General features: G+C 43.0%; 1 protein-coding gene across 4 annotated transcripts in view; it reads left to right on the forward strand.

Annotated features, from left to right (window-relative positions):
- The window catches only part of OSBPL3 (oxysterol binding protein like 3), a 181,150-nt gene that overhangs the window by 15,984 nt on the left and 140,659 nt on the right, over positions 1 to 24,507 (forward strand). For 3 of the 4 annotated variants that reach the window (XM_073581390.1, XM_073581389.1, XM_073581395.1), the window contains exon 2: positions 19,714 to 19,851. The exons of the other annotated variant lie outside the window; for it this stretch is intronic. The gene's annotated coding sequence lies outside the window, so the exon portion shown is untranslated. The remainder of the gene's footprint in view (positions 1 to 19,713; positions 19,852 to 24,507) is intronic. 4 annotated transcript variants of the gene reach the window in all.

Below are 24,507 nucleotides of genomic sequence, written 5' to 3' on the forward strand. Positions count from 1 at the left end.
GCAATAAGGATTTGCATAGACATCAGCATATAAAGCAATCCAAAACGGTGAGCACCAGCGCCAGGTTCCCAGGTGCCGGTGGTTTGTCTGGTCCTGCCACGTTCATTGTTCATGTCTGTTTTCACCTGCTTGGATTTGCATATATTTACATGCACGAATGGAAAATGTGGACTTCCTGCAATTTTAACATTGCAAACATTCCAAAATTGTTACTGTCATCTCCACTTCTATTTCCTGGATTGTAGAGCTCCATCTCGTGATTGCTCCATAGTTTCTCCTCCTGAGTCATCCTTTACAGTAGAAATAAGTGGTGACTGGAAACGGTTCAAACAACAATCAGATCACTTGTATTCCTGTTTTATGACTCTTAATAAATTAATTTTCTGCTTCCATAGCAGCGTACTATCCACATAACAACCTGCAAAAGTAGACACAAAAATATGGACTGGAAAATCGATCAGCTTATTAAGGCAAATCATGATGAAAAACAGGTTCCAAGTTGGAAAAGCGACATCACCATGAAAGCACATGATTATAGTGCAAGCTCCACTAGATGGCAATAGATTGGAGGGAGGACTGCACACAGCCAGTGCAGACCTGCAGTGCAGCAGCTAGGCTGCCACCAGGTGGCAGCAGAATAGTCAAACAAGCCGATTCGATATTAGGCTGTGTGCACACGCTGCGGATTAGGTGCGGATTCATCCGCGCGGATTTTGTAAAATCCGCAGGTCAAAATACCTGCGGTTTTACCTGCGGATTGCTCTACGGTTTTGCCCTGCAGTTTTTCATCTCCTCAATGGAGGAGATGGCAAACCGCAGCAGAATCAGCAGAAAGAATTGACATGTCAATTCTTTCTGCGGATTGAAAACCGCAGATAATCCGCGTGGAAAATTCCGCACCATCTGCATTGCGGTTTTTGATTCCCATAGGGAATCATGGTACTGTACACCGCAGCAAAATCCGCAGCGTGTGCCTTAGTCTGTAGCGCAGTACCAAAGGAATAAACAAACAGAGTCAGAAGCTAGCCAAATGGGTCAGTACCGGTCAGGAGCAGATATGCCAAAGACAAGAGACAAACAGCAGGTCAGGGTCCAAGCTGAGTCAGATACCAGAGAGTCCTAAACATGAATGGGAAGCACTGAGTCGAGATGGGGAGTGGGGGACAAACAGACACAGGCAAAGTCAGCAACAGCAGGAGGACAAATCAGGGTACAAGCAGAGTCAGATACTCACGCCGTAGGCAGAAAATATAACTGACATGGCCTGCAGGACAAAACAGCAGCAAGAAATAGCAAACCTGAATCCAAAATGAGGGCAAGCAAAGTTAACCCTTGATATGATCAGCCCGGGAAAAGGGCAGACAGGACTCGAAACCCCGACTAAATCATGACATATAGAAATATAATTAATATAGACATTGCCAAGAATACCTGGCCATTATATTAAAGATCTTGTAGAAAAGTGACCAGTGCATCGATCCATCCATATGACAGGTGTAGTGATCAGTTGCCACAAGAAGGTGGATAATTTTGATCCATGACACCAATCAAACACGGACATAGTCTGCAAAGAAGAAGAAAAAACAGACGTGTGAATGGCGCCGTAATATTTGTGCTCTTTCTGTAAAAAATGCAGAACCACGTACATACTTTTTATTATGTTAAAGAAAAAAAAAATCAGCCCATGAAGAATCATCCGTAAACTGTACAATATTCAATTGAAAAATAAACTGAAATATTTTCATGTTGAAAAAAAAAAAAAAACTCAAATAATGTGGTTGTATAAATGTGTACACATCTAAACTAATACTGAAAGTACCCTTTTAATTTATGACATCATTAAGTCTTTTGGGTAGGAGTCTATGAGCATGGAACGTCTACAATTGACAGCCTTTGCCCACGCTTCCTTGCAGCCACAAGGGACTGTTAGAAACTATGTAATGGTTGACTTGTGCTACATCTATTAAAGGAAGTAAGTCTGCATGGTGAGTAGAGCCCCTGAACGTTGGTATATGGTGTTTATTTTTTTAAAGAGTCAGGATAGCCTAAAGTCCTTATCAGATCTCACAGGGAATCCGTGAGCAGGTTTTTGTTATGTAATCTGACAGCAGTATGATTTAAAGGAATAGGATATGATGATTCCAGTGCTGTGTCGCTTAGTTTACTGGGTGATAGAATCACGGCTTTCTCTGTTGCAGATCTAGCAGAGCTCTGAATGCTGAGCCCTGTATAACCCTCTCACACCACTGATGAGCAGCTTTCTGTGTATATTGATAGAAAGCTGCTAACCATCGGTGGGGGAGAGGTTGGACTAGGAGGCACGAGGCAGCTTGTCCTGTAGTCATAATGTCCTGCTGATTAAAACACTGAGTTTATCGAAATAGAAAAACACAGCCCAGTAAGTGTCACATTGCTGGAATTAGGGTCTCTGCCCTTACATAATCGCACTGTCAGATTACATCGCAAAAACCTGCCGACAGATTCCCTTTAAGGGATCTGAATGTAGCCATTGACTGTAAAGGCCCCGTCTCACTAAGCAATCTCGGTAGCGAGATTGCTGCTGAGTCACAACTTTTGTGACGTAACAGCGATCTCACCAGCGAGATCGCTGTGTGTGACAGCGATCAGCGAGCGGCCCCCCTGCCGGTATCGCTGATCGCTGCAAGAAACCTCTGGACATTTCTTTGGTCGCTGATCTCCCGCTGGCCAGCACGCATCGCTGTGTGTGACAGCGGGAGACCAGCGATCAGGTGTAAAAAATAATAAAAAAAATAAAAAATATAGTTATTCTCACCTTCCGACGTCCCGTTCAGCCATCCCGCCTCTCTCCACGCTCCGGTCCCAGTGATCCTTTGCACGAATGACCGCGAGACTTTGTTATCCCGCGAGACCGTGACATCTCGCGGTCATTCATGCAAAGGATCACTGGGACCGGAGCGTGGAGAGAGGCAGGATGGCTGAACGCGACGTCGGATGGTGAGAATAACTATATTTTTTTTTTTTATTCTATTTTTTACAGGATGGCAAGCGATGCCGGGCGCTCGGCATCGCTGTGCTGATCGCTGGTGAAGCTGTCTGTGTGAGAGCTCACCAGCGATCACATAGCGACTTACTAGCGATCCTGACACCTTGATATCGGTGTCAGGATCGCTGGTAAGTCGCTTAGTGAGACGGGGCCTTTAATCGTAACAACTCTTCTAAAACAACAAGCTTCCTCTCACCAGTAATTACATAATGGAAGCGCAAACAGTTTTATCAATACTGACTGATAACATAACAATAGCTTACCATCAGACTACATTGTCCATTGATGCACTTGTTTTCCCTCGATATGGAAGATGTTCCTGTCGTCAGGTCAGTTTATAATCTCACTGATTGGATAAGAGGTACAGAAAATTGTATAGGGAAAGTGGCACTTACTGAGCTGTTTGTTCTATCTAGAGATTATATATATATATATATATTCCTCATTCTTTGTGGCATGTGGTGTGTTTTCTGTAGCGTTAATTTTAGTACTATAATTGAAACCATTCCCATTGGTTTGATTCGGAATCCTTTAGTGTACGGTTGTATTCTTGTGAATATCACCACAGATACAAGCTGTACTCCATGCTTTTAGTAAAGGTCATTTCTATGCAGGTTTGTCTTTTTTTTGCTCTCCTAATTCACTCATTCATGCATTCAGTGTGAGGCACTTTGTCTGCTTTTTACTTCTTTTGGATATTTTTTTTTTCTTACAAATAAATGTACTTGTCTGTCTGAAAATATACTGTATATCTAAACAATTTTGTCGTTCAATAATTGTATTTCCTTCCATTCAAGTAGTCGAGAATCCATTACTTGCATCTCTTCTTCGGGTGAGTGCACACAGAGCGGATTACACTGCGGATTTTTCCGCGCGGATTTGCAGGTAATACCGCAGGTAAAATGACCTGCGGTTTACCTGCGGATATGTCTGCGGATTCCCCCTGCGTTTTGAGACCTGGACAATGGAACAGGTGTCAAAACGCTGCGGAATCTGCAGAAAGAATTGACATGCTGCGGATTTAAAACCACAGCAAATCCGCGCTGAAAAATCTGCAGCATGTGCACTGTGGTTTTTAAAAGCCATTGGATAACATTATACTGTACTCTGCTTGCGGATCTGCAGCGGATCCTTAGAGACAAATCCGCTGTGGATCCGCAGCTAAATCCGCACCGTGTGCACATACCCTTAGGGTACCGTTACACTTAGCGATGCACTAGCGATCCCGACCACGATATGACGCGGTCAGGATCGCTGGTACATCGCTAAGTGGTTGCTAGTGAGCTGCCACACAGGCAGATCTCACCAGCGACATCGCTGGGGACGGGGGTCGCTACTTACCTGTCAGACGAGGCGATCCTGACGTCCTCCTGCCCGCATCCACGCGTCGCTCGTCGTCACAGCAGGAAGCCCCAGCAGGAAGTGGCCGACGAGAAACGGCCCAAGATGTTCTCGCGCGATCAGCGATAATCAGCGGGGGAGCCGGTCGGAGGTAAGTATCACATGTAGCGATATCGCTAGCAATATCGCTGCTACATCACAAAAACCAGTGACGTTACAACGATATTGCTAGCGATATCGCTTAGTGCAATGGGCCCCTTAAGGTATTACAAAGAACCTCTCGCCTGTAATTTTTTAACATTTATTTTAAATCCATCAGATGGTCCCAGAGTCAGGCTATGTTCACATGTGCAGTAATGATCCGCTAGAACAGATCCAGCAACAGTGAGTTGGCAAAAAATGTATGCACACACAACTTTTTTTTTTGTCCATTTTAAAAAAACTGATTTCAGCTGGATCCGTTTTTGCTTACTGGAAGATAACAGATGACTAATTAATGGATCTGTTTTCCATAGGCTTCAATGTAAAAAAAAAACCCAAACACCTAGAATCTTTGTCAATTTAAAAAAAAAAAAAAAATTGTCCGCACAACTTTTTTGCAGCTTTAGCCGTTCCAACGGAAGATTACTGGACATGTGAACTTAGCCTGAGCTTTTTTACTTACTGCTAATTTTTGGGGTCTTTACCAATGAGGTGCATCTAACAGGATTCTTGGGGGCGCGTGTATTTAGGCTGCTCTATGTTATGACCCTGTGAGCAATGCCCCTTGTAAAGACCATAAAAGTTGGCACTGAATAAAAAGGCCTATGTCTCTTGAATGGAATGGCGGATTTAAATAAAAAAAATAAACAGACTAACAGAACACAGTAGAGTACACGGAATAAAATAGGATCAAAAACTGCACTGCAGGTTAAAATTTAGAAATCGATAAATTAGAATTTTTTGGCATCACTGTTTTTTCCATGTTAAAGGGAATCTGTCAGCTGGTTTTTGCTATTTAATTTGAGGACAGCAATAAGGTAGTGGTTAAAAAACAGAATTCAGCAATGCATCACTTATCAAACTGTGTACTGTTGTTTTCTTACAATGAAGGTTTTATGACCAGGACATTATCATTGCTGTGACTATCTGGCACGCGAGCAGTCGCCCAACCACACTCCTTCCTGTGATGAGCAGTTCACTGCCACTAGACTAAGTGCATACAGAACCTGGTGTGGGTGGGGTTAGCTATCTCAGCTCTGCTTCATGCTGCATCTAGAACTCCGATTGTATCACAACTTCCTCACCCAGAAATCTAAGTAATATGCTACATTATGCTGCTCTCAGATGAGGTGGCAAAAACCTGGTGACAGATTCCCTTTAAATGGTCATTTGGTGCAGACATGCATGGAAAAGTATTTGTAGTTTATGATCCTCTTCAAGATTTTCACTTTCATGATTTCAATTAATTAGTTAAAAGGTTTTTCCAGGATTAGAGTATTAAAGGGAATGGGTCAGTAGGATCAACCTTCCTAAACCCTCTATACAGTATGAGCATGCTGTAGAGGAAAATGATACCTTGATATCTGTGATCCAATATTTTATTTCAGAGACATCCACATTTTTCATAATATGTATAATATGTAAATGAGCTGTTAATATCTATTGGCCGGACACTGAGCAGTGTGAGGCTCCGCCTCCAGAGCGTAATTTACATGAAAGGGCGTTACTAGTGTGAGACAAGTTACTGACACAGAACAGCAGAACTGAACTGTGCCTCCTTACAAACACATTTTCTGCAGTTCTTACAGCTCTGCTGTATTGTAACACCGGCTGCCTGTGAGATGGAAGCTGCAGATGTGTCAGGTATAGTCACACACAGCTCTGCAGTGAGATCAGGACAGCAGAGAGCGGCCATAACATGTCTCACCTTTCATTTAAAGGGAATCTGTCACCCCATTTTAGCCCTATAAGCTGCGGCCACTGCCATCAGGGGCATATCTACATCATTCTGTAATGCTGTAGATAAGCCCCCGATGAAACCTGAAAAATAAGAAAAGCACGTTAGGTTATACTTACCGGGGGACGGAGTCGTGTGCGGTGGGTTTCGCGGTCCAGTCCGGCGCCTCTCATCTTCATACGATGATGTTGTCCTCCTTGCTTCTCCCTCGGCTCCTGCGCAGGCATACTTTATCTGTCCTGTTGAGGGCAGAGTAAAGTACTGCAGTGCGCAGGTGCTGGAAAAGGTCAGAGAGGTCTGGCACCTGCGCACTGCAGTTCTCTGCTCTGCCCTCAACAGGACAGATAAAGTATGCCTGCGCAGGAGCTGAGGGAGACGCAAGGAGGAGGACATCCTCGTATGAATATGGGAGGCGCCGGACTGGACGGCGACACCCATCGGACCGGACCGAACGCCGGGGTGAGTATAATCTAACTTTTTTTTTTTTCTTATCAGGTTACATCGGGGGCTTATCTACAGCATTACAGCATGTAGTGATATGTGACAATCTGGCTCCCGCTGGACTTTGTAGTCTCATAAGCCATTGCATGCTTCTAGCTGGTGACCTGATGTTTGTGTCTTGGCATCCTCTCGGCGGAGGTTACATCTGCGGAGACTTTGTACTACGCGGCTGTCTCCCTTGCATCACTGTAGGCGTTGTGCCTCTGCTGCACTTTATCGCCTTTGCTCATCCCCTGTTTATAACCAATTTAACAATGTGTTTGAATTAAAATGTCAGACTTTGAAGTTGTCAGATAGGCTAAAGGCCACAGCTGGGTAACTCGCCACGGGAGGGAGAACTGCCTAAAACGATATCGTCACAACTTTTTATTTTTTTTCTTAATTCTAGCCCAGATGCGGTGACCCTCTGAGATGCTGTCAGATCTTGTCTCCATTTGCAATTTTTTGGAGCAATCTTTACTGACAGTTTAATTGCAGTTGTAACTATAACTACGTGGCAGTTCATGGACCTAATTGTGGAAGTGGCTGCTTCCATGTGTAGCTCAGTCATACAAACTGTGCGCCAGTTGGCGCTGTATCATTTGCAAAATTCCTTTCCGGCCTCATGCATATTTCAAGGGAACCTGTCATCAGGTCTCATACCCCAAACCAATGACATCTATATAAAGGCGCTGTGATGCTGAATAGAGCAAAACTTTCATTTTTCAAATCTGACGTTACTTTTCTCTTCTTTATTGTCCCATCCTTCCTCCTTTCAGTGATTGACAGGCCACTCTTCAGTGACCTGCCTCTCCTGCCCATCAGTCATGCGCAGTACGATGCTGATGAAGAAGACGGTCAGTGCCTGGCTGCATCTGCAAACTATGCAGATCGCCGCAGACACTGAGAGTCCACTCTACTACAGTAGGACAAATGACATGGGGGAAGAAGTAACAGGAATAAAGAAGGTGGTCAGTGTCTGGTGGATCTGAAAACTGTGCAGAATGCACCAGACTCTGACAGTCTTCTTCATCTGGATCTTACTGTGCGTGAACTGAAAAGGGAATGACATTTGTGCTAAATATCTCAGGAGGGAGAGGTAGGTCACTGAAAGAAGAGTAACCTGTCACTCAGCGACAGGAGGCGGTCAGTGGGAAGGAAGACTATAGAAAAGAGGCAGCAGAGCTGTTAGTGCAGTGTCCGGCCACAGCATTTGCAGGTCATTTCGATAACAATTTAACAATAAATGTCTCTGAAATGTAAACTCAGATTCTTAAATAAATGTATGGGTATAATCGGCATTACAGTGCCTGAACTTCCTGTTCTTTCAGGAAATTAACATTTACATTAGCAGCAATAGACTGAGACCCACCTTTTGTATTCAAGCATCTAATGAGGGTGTGCAAGTGTTATCATGAAGGGACGGAGAAGCAAATTCCTATGTAATATCGCCTATTGTGATCTGTTGAGAGGTGCTACGTATCATTGTAATACTGCCTCTGCTGATAAGGAACCTGCTGAAAATTTTTCCTAGAAGAACTGCACATATAAGCCTAAAATGGCCCAGTGTGAAAATAGCAAGATTACTAATAGAGGTTGTGATATGAAGAAACAAATTGCCAATTTTCTTTTAACTATACGTATAAAACAAAAACCTCATTTAAACAGCAGGTAATTTTCTGGTGACACTTTCCCTTTCAGATCCTTTTTGTAAAATGGATTCTAATGTGTTGAGGTGGTTGTAAAAACAGCAACCTGGAAAATGAGGACAGGCTTACATGTGATATAGGCTGTTCTTTAATGAGAGAAGAACATCTGATAAAGATGAAATTGCAGCCAGACAGTAAAAAGAGCATCACAAGCTGGTAATGGGAACCGACTGTCAGAGGTTGGAGATTATCAGCGATGCATCTTAAATGGCATTCCCATAAAAAAGCGAAAAGTTTGAGCCTTTTTATTTTTTTTGTTTTTAGTAATAGCTTAGTTTTAGTTTTTCTGTACCTCACTTTACTTTCTTTAGGAGTTAGAGCATTAACAGTTATTCAACACCTTCAATTCTCTCCTCCGCCCCCCAGCACCTCCTCCCTCCCCACTCATCTCAGCTGAAGACTTTGCCTCATTTTTCAAGCAGAAAATTGATAACATCAGGGACAGTTTTGGTCAACAACCCCCAGAGCCCTTCCTCCCGACTTCCCAGCCCTCCACCTTCAAAACCAACTTCTCCACCATTACAGAAGATCGACTCTCCACTCTACTCTCAAGATCACATCTCACCACCTGTGCACTCGACCCGATCCCATCCCACTTCATCCCAAACCTCACCACAGTCTTCATCCCAACCCTAACCCATCTCTTCAACCTATCACTAACAACTGGTGTTTTCCCCTCAAGCTTTAAACATGCCTCCATCACACCTATCCTCAAAAAGCCCTCTCTTGACCCATCCTCTGCATCTAGCTATCGCCCTATATCACTTCTCCCATACGCCTCCAAGCTACTGGAACAACACGTCTACCTTGAACTGTCCTCCCATCTCTCTTCTTGCTCCCTCTTCGACCGCTTACAATCTGGCTTCCGGTCACACCACTCCACTGAAACTGCCCTTACTAAGGTCACCAATGACCTCTTAACTGCCAAGAGCAAGCGACACTACTCTGTCCTCCTCCTCCTGGACCTGTCGGCTGCCTTTGACACAGTGGACCATTCCCTATTATTACAGACCCTCTCATCCCTCGGCATCACAGACTTGGCCCTCTCCTGGATCTCATCATACCTAACAGACCGGACATTCAGCGTCTCCCACTCACACACCACCTCCTCACCTCACCCCCTATCTGTCGGAGTCCCACAAGGTTCAGTCCTAGGGCCCCTGCTGTTCTCTATTTACACCTTTGGCCTGGGACAGCTCATAGAATCTCATGGCTTTCAGTATCATCTTTATGCTGATGACACACAGATCTACATCTCTGGACCAGATATCACCTCCCTACTAACCAGAATCCCTCAATGTCTGTCCACTATTTCATCCTTCTTCTCCACTAGATATCTGAAACTCAACATGGACAAAACAGAATTCATCATCTTTCCCCCATCTCACGTGACCCCCCCTACGAACCTATCAATTACAGTAAATGACTGCCCACTCTCCCCAGTCCCACAAGCTCGCTGCCTCGGAGTAATCCTTGATGCTGATCTCTCCTTCAAACCACATATCCAAACCCTTTCCACTTCCTGCCGACTTCAACTCAAAAATATTTCACGCATCCGTTCATTCCTCACCCAAGAATCTGCAAAAACCCTAGTCCATGCCCTCATCATCTCTCGCCTTGACTACTGCAACCTCATGCTCTGCGGCCTCCCCTCAAACACTCTCGCACCCCTCCAATCTATTCTAAACTCTGCTGCCCGGCTAATCCACCTGTCCCCCCGCTATTCCCCAGCTTCTCCCCTCTGTCAATCCCTTCACTGGCTCCCAATTGCCCAGAGACTCCATTACAAAACCCTAACCATGACATACAAAGCCATCCACAACTTGTCTCCTCCATACATCTGTGACCTCGTCTCCCGGTACTTTCCTGCACGCAACCTCCGATCCTCACAAGATCTCCTTCTCTACTCCCCTCTTATCTCCTCTTCCCACAATCGCATACAAGATTTCTCTCGCGCATCACCCCTACTCTGGAACTCTCTACCACAACATATCAGACTCTCACCTACCATCGAAACCTTCAAAAAGAGCCTGAAGACCCACCTCTTCCGACAAGCCTATAACCTGCAGTAACCACCGATCGACCAAACCGCTGCACGACCAGCTCTACCCTCGCCTACTGTATTATCAACCATCCCTTGAAGATTGTGAGCCCTCGCGGGCAGGGTCCTCTCTCCTCCTGTACCAGTTATGACTTGTATTGTTTAAGATTATTGTACTTGTTTTTATGTATACCCCCCTCACATGTAAAGCGCCATGGAATAAATGGCGCTATAACAATAAATAATAATAATAATAATAATAATTATATTGGTTGCAGAAATTACATATTTCTTGGCGCATATCCATAGTCTAGAGGCAGATCTGCAGACAGGACCAGAGTTACCGGGACAAGGACCTCTAGAAGTGTCCCAACCTTGGAGTGTAAAACTGTCCATGATTTCCCAGATGCCCATCGCCCTATTAGAGCGCTTCAGCGTCGGTCTCGTAGAGGAGGGGGCTTCCTACAATGGCCTCTCGTTCTTTGGCTGACCCAAGCAATCAGTGTGGCACAAGGACGGCCATTTATCTGCTATGTAATAATACATGTCCCCTGTGATTTTGGCATCCACAGCAAAAGCAACTATTTGGAGTCTACGCTAAGCACTCACTTTTTACCTGATAGTACATACCGCACTCTACACAACCAGGACTGCTTCCATTAACTCTTCTCTAAACTTTTTACTATCATGGATATTGCAATGAACTCTTAAAAGACCAAATATCCAATAATGGTATCATTTACTCAGGGCTCCATTTTCTTCAAAATTGTCAAAATCTGCTGGACCACAGAGATAAAAATGTTCACAAGTAAGGCTGGCATGGCCAAATAATTATGTATTCCACCACAACATAATGCAAGCGAATGCAGTCGCAATTCAGCCCGCAAGATACCGCAACAAGCAAGGAGCAAAAAGTCAAAACCATTTGGATTCTGGCTTTTGGATAGGTTTGCTATGGAACCCTACAGGTCGCAAAGCAGCCCCGTTCATTTGCACTATGCTGTAATCTAGCAACGGCCTACAGCAATCTTTTTTGGTTTGCGGTTTTTGGTGCATTGTTACTTTTTGCCCAGTATGCCATTGGGAGCTCTATGGTAAGATGTACATTGGACATACTCCATAAATAGAAGAGACAATCTCTTTTTTTATAGATGGCGGTCTCTCTGCAGTTGTTTCATCCACTAATGGTGCAGAGAGAAGGATAGACACAATCAATAAAACATAAGCAGCGTTAACGGGGCTCAGCTGGTGCTTCCTTTAAGCCACAGGTACCTTGAGCCAAGAGCTAATCTCCAGCCCCAGGTGTGAGTATTGGCTTTCTAGTTATCACTGTCCTGTGGCGCTTTGTTTCATGGTTCAGATGCCGTGCAGAAGAGCATTGCTCATTTACATCGTTGTCATATATTTTCAAGGATCACATGAATGTCAGGGAAATGTCAGCTGTCTATTGCTCTTTTATGACAGGTTATGATCTGGATAATCCAAAGGGCATGGATCTACTGGTTAAAAGGTGATCTATGTTTTGATCTCACAACAGTAGTATGGACTGTGCTACCAGATGTCGGTAAATGTGGTCGTGGATGTCCAGAATGAACCTGCTGCTCGGTGAGCTCAATGTGAATAAATTGATTGACGCGTTTCGCCGTACTTGTCTGCGGTGACATCAGTGAGATAATGTATGGTGCAATGAAGTCATATGGCACGGGAGGCGAGTATAAGCTTTTTTTTATTTTATCGGGTGCAAGCGTGGGAAATGAGAAGGGGTTGTCCAAGTAGTGGACAACTTCTTTAATCTTTTGCTGTAAGCATATCAAATTTCTTTCTAGGGAATGTTCACATTGCAATTTCTGCAGCAACAGAGTGTATCTTCTCTATAAACAAGTTTTCCTCTCTACCTCTGCTGCAGCGGCTATCCCTTGTTTGCTTATTAACCCTTCATCTGCTGAAAGCATTACGAACTTGCCCCTGGACGAGTTCCAATTCCCAAACGGTGCTGCTGTTCCTGGAGTTTTTACCCATCTTGAGTTTCTGTACTTGTTATATGCTCCCTTGTGCTTTGTCTTCTGCTGTGTTCTGCTCTGCTTCTCCGCCTGCTGTCCTGCTCCCCGCTGTCCACCGTGCCATCTGGCATCGTTCTCGGCCTGCGTGTTCACCCTGAGCCGCAGCTTCATGAAACCACCTCGCCAGATAAGCCATAACATTTACCCATTCATGATGATAAGAAAATCAATTTTAAAAATGTGACTCCTTTGACCCAGGAAACCGCAATTTAGACTCCAGATTAAATCCAGATTCCTATGCGCTGTCCTCTGCTTGGACACGCAGTTTTCTTCAGTTCTTTGTAGCTTTGAATGCATCATACTGTTGCACGGAGCAAGGAAAAGTTTTTATTGGTCTTTGCTTCAAGAAAACCGGGAGACCGAACTGATTTTAGAGGAGTCTCCTTGATATTTACAGAGATTTGACATGTATCTTTTACAGTGACAATCTGTTTAGTTTTTTTAATTCGGACTATTAGTCAAACATTATTTTTTATAAGATTTAACAAGGATTGTGCAAGAATTTCTTGAGCCCCCACTGTCTTGGCAATTCCCAAATCCCTTTTATGTCTTCTGGGCCCAGTGCCAATCACTGGCCAATAGCAGAGATTGGCTAAACAGCAATTCCTGTGTATAGCGTGGGGCCATAAAGCAGAAGCCAGCAAATAGGAGCAAGGCCTTGGTGGAGAAGAGTATTGCTTCGGTTCATTTTCTCTCTTTAATGCCAAGCCATTTTAAAACTAAAACTTAATGGCTGGTCAAGACCTTCCAAATTATTGACATCATGCCATATTATGCTTGCAATGATTGATAAAGCAGCTTCATTATATTTCACTAAACCAAGAGATCACTAATTTAATGAAGGAATAATTGTGCTGGCTTCTGACTACTGGCACCTTTTAAACCACTGATTTTTGCCATACTTAAGCAGTCAGCCATATCACTTGTCGATGTTGACAATTGCCCTAACGTCTCCCTGAAGCTAATAGAGGAATTATAAGCGGAATTTCCATTGTTCTTGTCAGAGTTCTTGAATTATCCTTTGTGTGGTTCCAGTACAAAGAAAAGCACATAAATAGACATTAATGTGAAATAAATGTCACTGCAAGAGTTAGGGCTCAATGTTAAGTGAATGCAACAGTGATCTGGAAACGACATTGTGGCCATAACGTGATCGTGTCTATAAAATATCATCAGATTAGGGTTATGGCAAAGATGGGCTTTTCCGCTAGCCTGACAAATCCTAGGGCTAATTTAACTTTTTAGAATGTTAAAACAAATGCGAGGCCCATTGAAGCACCAGAGTAGGTGAAATGGCTGTTGGATCAGCTTTCGGCACCCTCTACGACTACATGCTTGATAAATGACACCATGTGTGTGTGCCACTGTTCAATTTCTTTTAAAAAAAGAAAAGTTTGTCTACTCTATTGAGGTTGATAAAACAAAACCATACGGAACCAAATGTAAATCCCAGTAGAGTCGCCCACTATATAGTGTCGTCTCAATGGGAAATAGACACTCCTGCATAACATATTAAACAGGAAAAAACAGGGAGTACAAGTCCAATCACATAAAAATAATGAGCAAAGTTTATTAAACATATAATATTGACAATTACATAAATGACAGAATATACATAAAGGATCAGATAAGTATCTGCTGCTTGTTAGTCCTAAGAAATTAACAAAATAAAGTGCTTAGTGCCTGTAACAAATATGGGCCATATTTGAGGGATATAAAGGTAAAAGAGATCCTAACAGGTGCGCATCCTGAAAAAATCACTATCCCAAGCCATAGTGCTTACCCATACTAAACTTAGCCAAGGACCACAAGCAGCGCCGCCACCGACGCGCGTTTCGCCTCTTTTTCAAGGTGCCGAAAAAAGAGGCGAAACGCGCGTCGGTGGCGGCGCTGCTTGTGGTCCTTGGCTAAGTTTAGTATGGGTAAGCACTATGGCTTGGGATAGTGATTTTTTCAGGATGCGCACCTGTTAGGATCTCTTTTACCTTTATATCCCTCAAATATGGCCCATATTTGTTACAGGCACTAAGCACTTTATTTTGTTAATTTCTTAGGACTAACAAGCAGCAGATACTTATCTGATCCTTTATGTATATTCTGTCATTTATGTAATTGTCAATATTATATGTTTAATAAACTTTGCTCATTATTTTTATGTGATTGGACTTGTACTCCCTGTTTTTTCCTGTTTAATCTATTGAGGTTGATCATTACAGGTCTTAAAGAAGCACTCCCCCCTTTTTATTCTCTTAATATATTGCAGTCCTTATATAATATAGCACTGTGTACTTACAATTGCTCATTATCCCTTTCTAACCAGCTTATTCTGCTCTATGTAGAAACAGGAAGTCTCTTGTCCCAGCATTGATCATTCCCCTATTCACCTCCTGCCCCATCTACTCCCTCCTCCCTCTCACAGGGATTTTTGCAGTGACTTATGAGTCATGTAGGGAAAATTGACCTGTTTCTGCATAGAGCTTAGAAGTAGTCAACTAGTCAGTTTTTGTTCACTTGATGTAATAGACCTAATGAGAAACAGAAGAATTAGCTGGGTAGACGGGCAAAATGAACAGTTGTAAGTACACAGTGCTATATAATATGGTGACTGCAATATATTAAGAGGATAAAAGATTTAAGTGCCTCTTAGGCTGAGTTCACATGTGGCTTTTTTTCGCGTTTCCGCAGCGGTTTTAACCGCGCGATTTTGCCGCGAAAACGCGAAAAATAAGCATCCCATGCATTCCTATGGGATTCCGCAATGCTGTGCTAATGCTGCGGTTTTTACCGCGGCGGAATCGCTTCGCGGTAAAAAACGCAGCATGCTCATTAATTTGCGGAATCGCGGCGATCCCGCACCCATAGGAATGCATTGTTCCACTTATTTCCCGCATGTGGCTGTGCACACCATGCAAAAAGTAAGCAGAACAATTGCGGATGGCACCCATGGTCCGGAGGAGAGAAGACTGTCCTCTGGGCTTTGGGTACCATATCCCTGTAAAAAATAGAATTTAAAATAAAAAATATTGTTATTCTCACCCTCCGACGTCCCGCGCAGCCTTCCCGCTTCTCTTCACGCTCTCGTTCCCAGTAGTCCTTTGCGAAAATGCTCGCGATGACGTCCCTTCTCGCGGGATCGCGAAGTCTCGCGGTCATTCGCACGACGTCATCGCGAATAACCGCGAGACGTCGCGATCCCGCGAGAACTGACGTCATCGCGGGCATTTTCGCAAAGGATTACTGGGAACGGATGCGCGGGACGTCGGAGGGTGAGAATAACAAAGTGTTTTTTTTTTTTTTTTTTTTACATTCTATCTTTTACTATTGATGCCGCATAGGCGGCCTCAGTAGTAAAAAGTTGGTCACACTCGTCAAACACTATGTTTGACGAGTGTGACCAACCTGTCAATCAGTTTTCCAAGCGATGCTACAGATCGCTTGGAGAACGCTAGCATTTTGCAAGCTAAATACGCTTGCAAAATGCTAGTTTTTCCGCGGGAAAATCGCGGGAATTTAAAATGCGATTTTCCCGCGGACTGGAATTCCGGAATTCTCGCGGTAATTTCCGCGAGAGTTCCGGTACGTGTGCACTTAGCCTTAAAGTCCTGTGGGATTTTAATCTATTTCGATGGTCATATTTGCTCCCATGTAAACAGTGCAGATCACATGTCTATTGTTATTAGCTGTATAGAACTTTAAAGTAGTACTTTAGCACTTTTCATATAAATTTGTAGCTAGCTAGTAATATATATAATGTTTTAGTCTAGCTTATTTGCATTCACACATTTTTTAATCCTTTCATTATTCACAGCCATAATTTGTCCATGTGATTTCCAGTCTGAGTACCAGTCCAGAACATTCTCTCTTCTGTATACAGGAGGAAATTGTCACCTGTCCCTACCGACAGGTTTCAGACATCTTCCTCCATTTAGCTCTGCTCTCTTTGATTACCTTGCCTCCTGCATGCAGCTTAACATACAGCTCTAGCAAAAATTAAGAGACCGCTGCAAAATGTTCAGTTTGTCTGATTTTTCTCTTTATAGGTATATTTTGGAGTCTAATGTAAATTGCTGTTTTATTCTATAAACTACTGACATGTCTTCGAATTTCTAAGCACTAAATTTTGTATTTATTTTCAGAAAATTAGAAATGATCAAAAGAACAAAAAAATGCAGTGCTTGCAGACTTCAAATAATGCTAAGAAAACAAGTTCATAGTCATTTAGAAACAACAATACTAATGTTTTAACTCGGGAAGAGTTCAGAAATCAATATTTTGTGGAATAACCATGATTTTTAATCACAGCTTTCATGCATCTTGGCATGCTTTCCACCAGTCTTTCACACTGCTTTTGGGTGATCTTATGCCACTCCTGGTACAAAAATTTAAGCAGTTCTTCTTTGTTTGATGGCTTGTGACAATCCATCTTCCTCTTGATTACATTCCAGAGGTTTTCAATGGAGTTCAACTCTGGAGATTGGGCTGGCCATGACATGGATTTGATGTGGTGGTCCTTCATCCACACATTAATTGGGGAACATTGCCTGACCAGAAGGAATCAACTGTTTTTCCAGGATAACCTTGTTTGCGGCTTGATTCATGCTTCCTTCGCAAAGATTAGCCTGCTCAATTTCAGCCTAGCTGAAGCATCTCCAGATCATCACTGATCCTCCACCAAATTTCACAGTGGGTGCAAGACACAGTGGTTTGTACGCCTCTCCAGGTCTCCGTCTACCCATTAGACAACCAGGTGCTGGGCAAAGCTGAAAATTAGACTCATCAGAGAAGATTACCTTACTCCAGTTCTCTATGGTCCAATCCTTATGGTCTTTGGCAAACTTCAGCCTGGCTCTCCTTTACTTCTCATTGATGAAAGGCTTTTTCTAGCTTTACATGACTTGAGCCCTGCCTCTAGGAGCCTGTTACGAACTGTTCTTGCCGTGCACTTCACCCCAGCTGCCATTTGTCATTCCTCTTTTAGGTCACTTGATGTCATCCTGCAGTTGCTGAGTGACATTCGAATAAAATGACGGTCATACTGGTCAGTGGAGAAGTCGTTTTCGCTCACTGCCAGTCTATAGCTTTGTTGTCCCTAATGTCTGCTGCTTGACCTTGAAATCTACTTCCGTCTTAGAAATTTTAAGGATGGAGGCAACATGATGCTCACTGTATCCCTCTGCTTGTAAATCCAGAATTGATCCCTTCTTTTCCTCATTCAAGACTTTTATTTTCAACTTCTTTGGCATGGTTAAAAGAATTTTTTAATTCCTATTACTTTTGGGATGTTACTAGCACTTGTTTTGCCATCCAGCTTGTCCTTTTGCAACAGGATTGTGAACACCACAGCAGAGTTTTTTATACTTTCCTTCGTTAAATAAGATTTGGTTCAGGTGATCACCTAATCAGAAGCACATTAAGTAGAATGAGGTGTACTCTGGTTGGAATTCAACTGACACTGGAATGGAATGGCTGTCAGATATGTAGAGAAGCTGTTTTTTTTTTTTTTTTTTTTTTTAAACTGTGCAGTGGTCTCTTAATTTTTGCCAGAGCTGTATAATATCTGCTTTACATAAACAGCTGTGATATGGTGAGCCATTAAACTTTTAAGCTGCAGAGTTATAAAACTACCCTAACTATCAATTACTGTCTTTACTATATGCAAGTACTGTGTGTATTATTTTTATAAGCTCCTGTCTCCCTTGCCTCCTGCTTGAAAGAGCGGACAGAGAAAAACCTATCTCAAGCAGAAGGCAGACAGTGAGCCTGTATCCCATTGAAACTCTGCAGTGAGAGTTGGGGAACAACAGTAAAATTATATAATACGTTTTTAGTTCACTAAAAGTTTGCAATATGTATATATGAAACGTTTGTACGTATGCATCTTTTATTTTGTGTGTGTGTGGCATAAGAAAAACTAAGAATACCGTCTTTGAATTCTGTTTTACAAATTGGGACATGATAAAAAATAAAAATTAAGGACACCTGTACTGTGTCCACATTAATTAAAAGGGTAAATAGAAGACATATTCTGCTAATTATAGTTGGTACAAATAGATTTGCAGAGCCCAGCGAGGTCAGTAATTGCTAACTGTAGGATGGGAGTCCTGAGAACTACCTCCTGACATATGCGGCGGCTCTTTTGATTTGCCGGGCCTGGTGTGACACATGTGACATTGCACCATGTCAGCTTATCAAAAGAAGAGCTGCAGATGCAGTTTTTTGGGCTGTCGTTGAATGGCCAGAGATTACTGAAGTGGATGCTAGATTGGGTCCTGTGATTCAATTTGCACCAGCTCTATTGCTAAAAGCGGAAGTTTGGCAGTTTGCTGGTCTGACATGTTCATGTCATGAATAATTTTAAGATAACGGCGTTTTGGCCTATCTTTTGTCAAATAATAAGTTGTAATTTATTATGTGTTGTTCATCTGAGGTTGTATTCACCTAATTTCAAGACCTGCTAGCTCATATCTAATGTATGTCGGTATACATCGGTATTACCAGAATGCTTTACTCTGTGGATTTGTTTTTGAGGACATGTTTAGGATGTATCATGCTCGGTTATTGATCCCTTGGGATTTCCTTGTTTTCATAACCATTGTCAAGAGGTGTAGAGTGTCCCCTGCTTTGGCGGACAGATGCATGGTCTAACAGAAAGATTTTATCACGCGTGACATGTAGGTCAATCTTTTATTTTACTTGGCAAGGATCTGAGGTGCAAAGATTAGTTTCATAAGAACTATAACTTTGCCATAAGTTCTAAGGTTTTGTTTGAAATTTGAACTGTTTTATTCTGTGCACTTTCAGGAATAAAGGTGAATAGAAAAAGGTCTACAGAAATGGATAACTACAATACAGGACTTATTAATTATGTTTTACTGTTCTCTTATAGGAATAGAGAAATGGATTAATGCAGGATATGAATCTGTCAATTGATGCACATAAACAATGCCCGGAAGACACCATTACCGGCAATGGCATTCATTGGGTTTTAATCATGGTGTTAAAAAAAAAAAAAAAAAAGAAAAACCCCCCACACAGAATGCTACTTCTCAGAAAACTTGTATGTGTTACAATTTGTCTTTATTGAGTCCATAGTGAAGCTGTCCCTTTTGTTAATGCAGGATTAATTGAAGGCGTCACCCAAATCGTGTCACAAGACTGGAGCTTCATCGGAGGATTGGTGCTCTCCTGTATGTATTGCAGTAGCTAGTGTCGATCTGTCTCGATACTGGTGAAGTAATACTTCTTGTCTCATCCTGGTAAGTTACACTGTAATTGTATTTTATAATCCAACAGATTGTGTGGTTAATAAGCAGCCTTAACGCACTTGCAACTTACAAACGTTTGCAACTTTTGAACATTTAGAACACTGTTTAATGAACGACAAGTGCATGTTCTGACGTCAAGGCCGTGGACCAACTACGTACTTTAATGACTGTGCACAACAGGCTGCACATCTCCATCTGAAGAGTTCCTAAGAAAAGTTTCAATTTAATATTTTGGATCCTCAGGACAATTCTTTAATATCAGAATGATGGGGGTGCAGCACCCTGGACCACTGGCTGATTGTGGGTTCTGGTGATGCTTGATGTTTGCACTGTATGGTGCCGGAAGAGCACAGATTTGTGAACTAAGTAGTGGCTGTTGGATACTGCAGCTCTGTTCCTATTGACATGTTTAGCTGTAGTGCCTGAGAACAGGTACTGCAGAATGTACATAGATGCTTTGTTCTTGCTCGTTCAGGTCAGGTGATTGGCTGGGCCATTCTGGCCGCTTTATTAAATCTGAAACCAATTGAGAGGTTCCTTTGCTGTGCGTTTAGGATCATTGTTTTGCTGTCCACCTCCTTTTCATCTCTATCATCCTGGTAAATGGCAGCAGATTTTTATCAACAATGTGTTGGTACATTTGTCCATTCATTCTTCCCTCAATTATGTGAAGTTTGTCAGTGCCGTATGCTGAAAAACAGCCCCACAGCATGATGGTTTCCACCTCCAAACTTCACTGGTGTTGTAGTGTTTTTGGGGTCATATGCAGTGCCTTTTAGCCTCCAAATATGATGTGTATTATGGCATCCAAATAGTTCAATTTTGGTCCAATGTTTCCAGTATTTCACATGCTTGTTTAAATGTTGTTGAGAAACTTTAAATGCGCTTTAACATACTTTTTGTTCAGCAATAAATCTTGAGTGCTGAGTGTGCATATAGGCCATGGAGGTTGAGTTCATTACTTATTGTTTTCTTTGAGACAATTGTACCTCCTGCTTCCAGGTCTTTCTGTAGCTCTCCACAGATGGTCCTTGACAATTGACAACTCTGCTGATAATTATTTTCACTCTTCTGCCTGAAATCATGGGGGAACACCAGGTCATGGCTGGTTTACAGTAAAAATACGTTCTTTCCCCAACAGTGCTCACTAAAATCTTTTTAGTATTTTAGAAAGTCTTCTGTAGCCAATGCCATCAGTATTTTTTGCAACTTTAAGGTTGCAAAGGTCTTGAGACAATTCACTGGTTTTACCCATCATGAGATGTTTCTTGTATGGCACCTTGGTAATGAGACACCTTTTTATAGACCATTAGCTGAATCAGCTCATATTATTTTCCACTAAGTGGCAGGATAGCGGAGCACTGTACTTTTCAGTGCTATAGGCAATGAATCGAGTGGATGACAACATGCACACCTTCCCTCCATTCAAGACAGTACTGCAGAGCCCCATTTTCAGGTTTCCACAGCGGTCGGACCACCAATGATTATCAAGTTTTCCATTTTCCTGTGGACAGGTGATTACTAGTGAGGAGCGAGTATATGCGTTGCTCGGGTTTTCCCAAGCATGCTCGGGTGTCCTCCGAGTATTTTGGCGTGCTCGGAGAGTTAGGTTGTGTCGAAGCAGCTGCATGATTTGCGACTGTTAGCCTGAATACATGTGGGGATTCCCTAACAAACAGGCATTCCCCACATGTATTCAGCCTGTCCAGCAGTCACAAATCATGCAGCTACGTTGACACAAACTAAATCTCCGAGCACGCCAAAATACTCGGAAGACACCCGAGCATGTTCGGGAAAACCCGAGCAACGAGTATACTCATCACTAGTGATAACTTGATATTTTTCTTTCTTTTTTTTTTTTTTTTTTTTTAAGAATGGCAAATGAATTTCCCCTTTCATATGCACACTGTGTGTGTCCAGTACTGGAAACTGCATTAGCCTTGCACAAAAAGAGTGTAATGTTATATTTAATACACACATGACTTATAAAATGATGTGGCTAAATATAGTGGATTTGTAATGCGAGGCGCGCTTCCTGTGGTTAATGTAATTCCGTTTTATATAGTGTACATGCTTTTTACTGTTGTCTTTCCTACAGTTTATCTCATCAAATTCAAAATGACTGTCTTGAAGGATTTTCCACTAAGTGCTGCATTAACAGTGCATAAATATTGGATCGCCTACTTACTGTTAAGAATTTGGATCTTCCAAGAAAAGATTTAGAGTTTCTATGCTGCCTCGGGGAATAGTGGACTGATGGGTCAAGCTTTCTCATTTATGGAGCCATAAAGAACAGCATAATCATATTGATCTCTGTGTAGTGGAGAGATTGTTTTTTTTTTTACACAATGGAAGGCTGGTTTCATATACAGTATTTGTGTTTCACGGTCCGAGTGCAGAATGAGATAGACGGAGTGGCTGTGGGTCTTAATGCCATCTTGACAGTCGCATATAGATGTCCAATCAGATTGTCAAGTTGGAATCCGGATACCTGTGGCCAGTCCGTATTTGTACTAGGAGACACCGATGTGCAAATCCGGCCCAATATTTAACCTGGTTGTTGTGACTGTAAATCCTTCATTCAGGACATCGAGGCTGATTTACTTGCAGCTGAGTCTTTCTCGTTGTAGAGTTTTCTTTATGAAGAGGAAATAGATTTCAGCCATCTTTCTAAGTAGACACTATGCTGTCTGACATTGCAAAAAAAAAAAGTCTAATTCATAAATGTTGCAGATGAGTAATCCAGAGCTGGAAGGCTTTCTTCTATAGATGAGCACGTCTGGGGAGCAGGAGGTGGCGGCTGATTGCGCTGTGCAACACGGACGGACCGCCTCCACTTTGTGCAATGCAAGAATCTGCAGGCAGAGAGCTAATTAGAGCATGAAAAGCTTTTTATCTCATCAGCTAATGAATGGTCTCGTTTCTAAGATTTTCACTTAAAATTTGATAGGCTGCTGCAGAAGTGACATAAGAATAATTTATGTAGCCTAAATGCACAAAATCGCAGTGTGGTGATGGGTTCTATTAAAGGAACATTGCCATTTCAACTCCATTCCACATTCCCATGAATAGTGTGAACCTGTTTTTGGGAGAAAAAAAATTACGGCACATTAAGGCTGTGTGCACACGTTGCGGAATCTGCTGCGGATTAGCCTGCAGTTTGACCCCTGATCATTGAGCAGGTGCCAAACCGCTGCGGAATCCGCACAAAGAAGTGACATGCTTTAAAACCACGGCGGCAAATCTGCTTGGCAAAATCCGCCGCGCGTGCACAGCAATTTTAATTTTCCATTGACTTACATGGTACTGTATCCGCAGGGCCAAAACCGCTGCAGATCCGCAGTAGAATCCGCAACATGTGCACAGACCCTTAACCTTAAACCACTTCTAGTGGCATCTAAGCTAATGCCAGCAATAAATGAAAGTCTACACTGTGTTCCAAATTATTATGCAAAAAATATTTCCTCATATTTTCTCTAAATTACCTATATGAATTGCAGTCATTGTTATTTTCCAGTCATCTAATATTCTAGTATAATTGCAATGTTTTTGAACAAACTGCCTATGAAAACAGTATATTTTTTAAAATACCGTATTTTTCGCTTTATAAGACGCTCCGGATTATAAGACGCACCACAATTTTTGAGGAGAAAAATAAGAAAAAAATATTTTTTAATAAAATGGTGGTGCCTCTTATAATCCTTGCATCTTATTGCTTACCGGGGTTGGTGGCTGCGGTGTAGCGGGGTCCCAGGCTCGCTGCTGGAGGAGGCAGGCGTGGAGTGATGCTGCAGGCCGCATCCAGGGATGAGGGGGGCCTCCGATGTGTGCCGTTGCTGCTGCAGAGTCTTGTGCTGGTGTCCGGTTTCTCCACTTGTCCGGCTGTTGCAGGCCGGTGCTGCGGGTGCCTCCGGTGCGGCGTTGTGTGCCCATCGATGCCCGGGGCTCTACCGACATTGTTCGACAGACCAGAGCCCCAGCATTTCCTCGGTTCCCTGTATACGTGCGCTGAAGTGCCGGTAAAAAAAAAAATGGCCGCCAGCGTGTGCGCAGATGGGATCTCTGGACCCAGTTCTCGAGAGATGAGATCTGAAATCGAGCTGGGTCCCGAGATCCCATCTGCGCACGCGCGGCGGCCATTTTTTTTACAGGCACCACCGCGCTCACACAGGGAACCCAGGGAAAATGGCCGCCGGCGCGTGCGCAGATGGGATCTCGGGACCCAGCTCTTGAGAGATGAGATTTCAAATCTCATCTCTCGAGAACTGGGTCCCGAGATCCCATCTGCGCACGCGCCGGCGGCCATCTTTTTACCGGCACACAGGGAACCGAGGAAATGCCGGTGCTCTGGCCTGTCGCACAATGTTGGCAGAGCCCCGGGCATCGACGGGCACACAACGCGGCACCGGACACACCCGCAGCAGAGGCCAGCAACCGCCGGACGCCCCCGATCACAGCCTAGGTAAGGCATGTCCGCTTTGTAAGACGCACCCCTGTTTTCCCCCCAAATTTTGGGAAAAAAAAGTGCGTCTTACAAAGCGGAAAATACGGTAATAAACACTCAAAATGCATGTTCCAAATTATTATGCACAGCAGAGTTTTCAACCTTTTTATTTTTATTTTGAACAAAAAAATGGTCAATTGTGA

Source organism: Dendrobates tinctorius, unplaced genomic scaffold (genome assembly GCF_039654945.1).
Source record: "Dendrobates tinctorius isolate UK_male_01 unplaced genomic scaffold, ASM3965494v1 ptg000070l, whole genome shotgun sequence".
Classification (NCBI taxonomy): domain Eukaryota; kingdom Metazoa; phylum Chordata; class Amphibia; order Anura; family Dendrobatidae; genus Dendrobates; species Dendrobates tinctorius.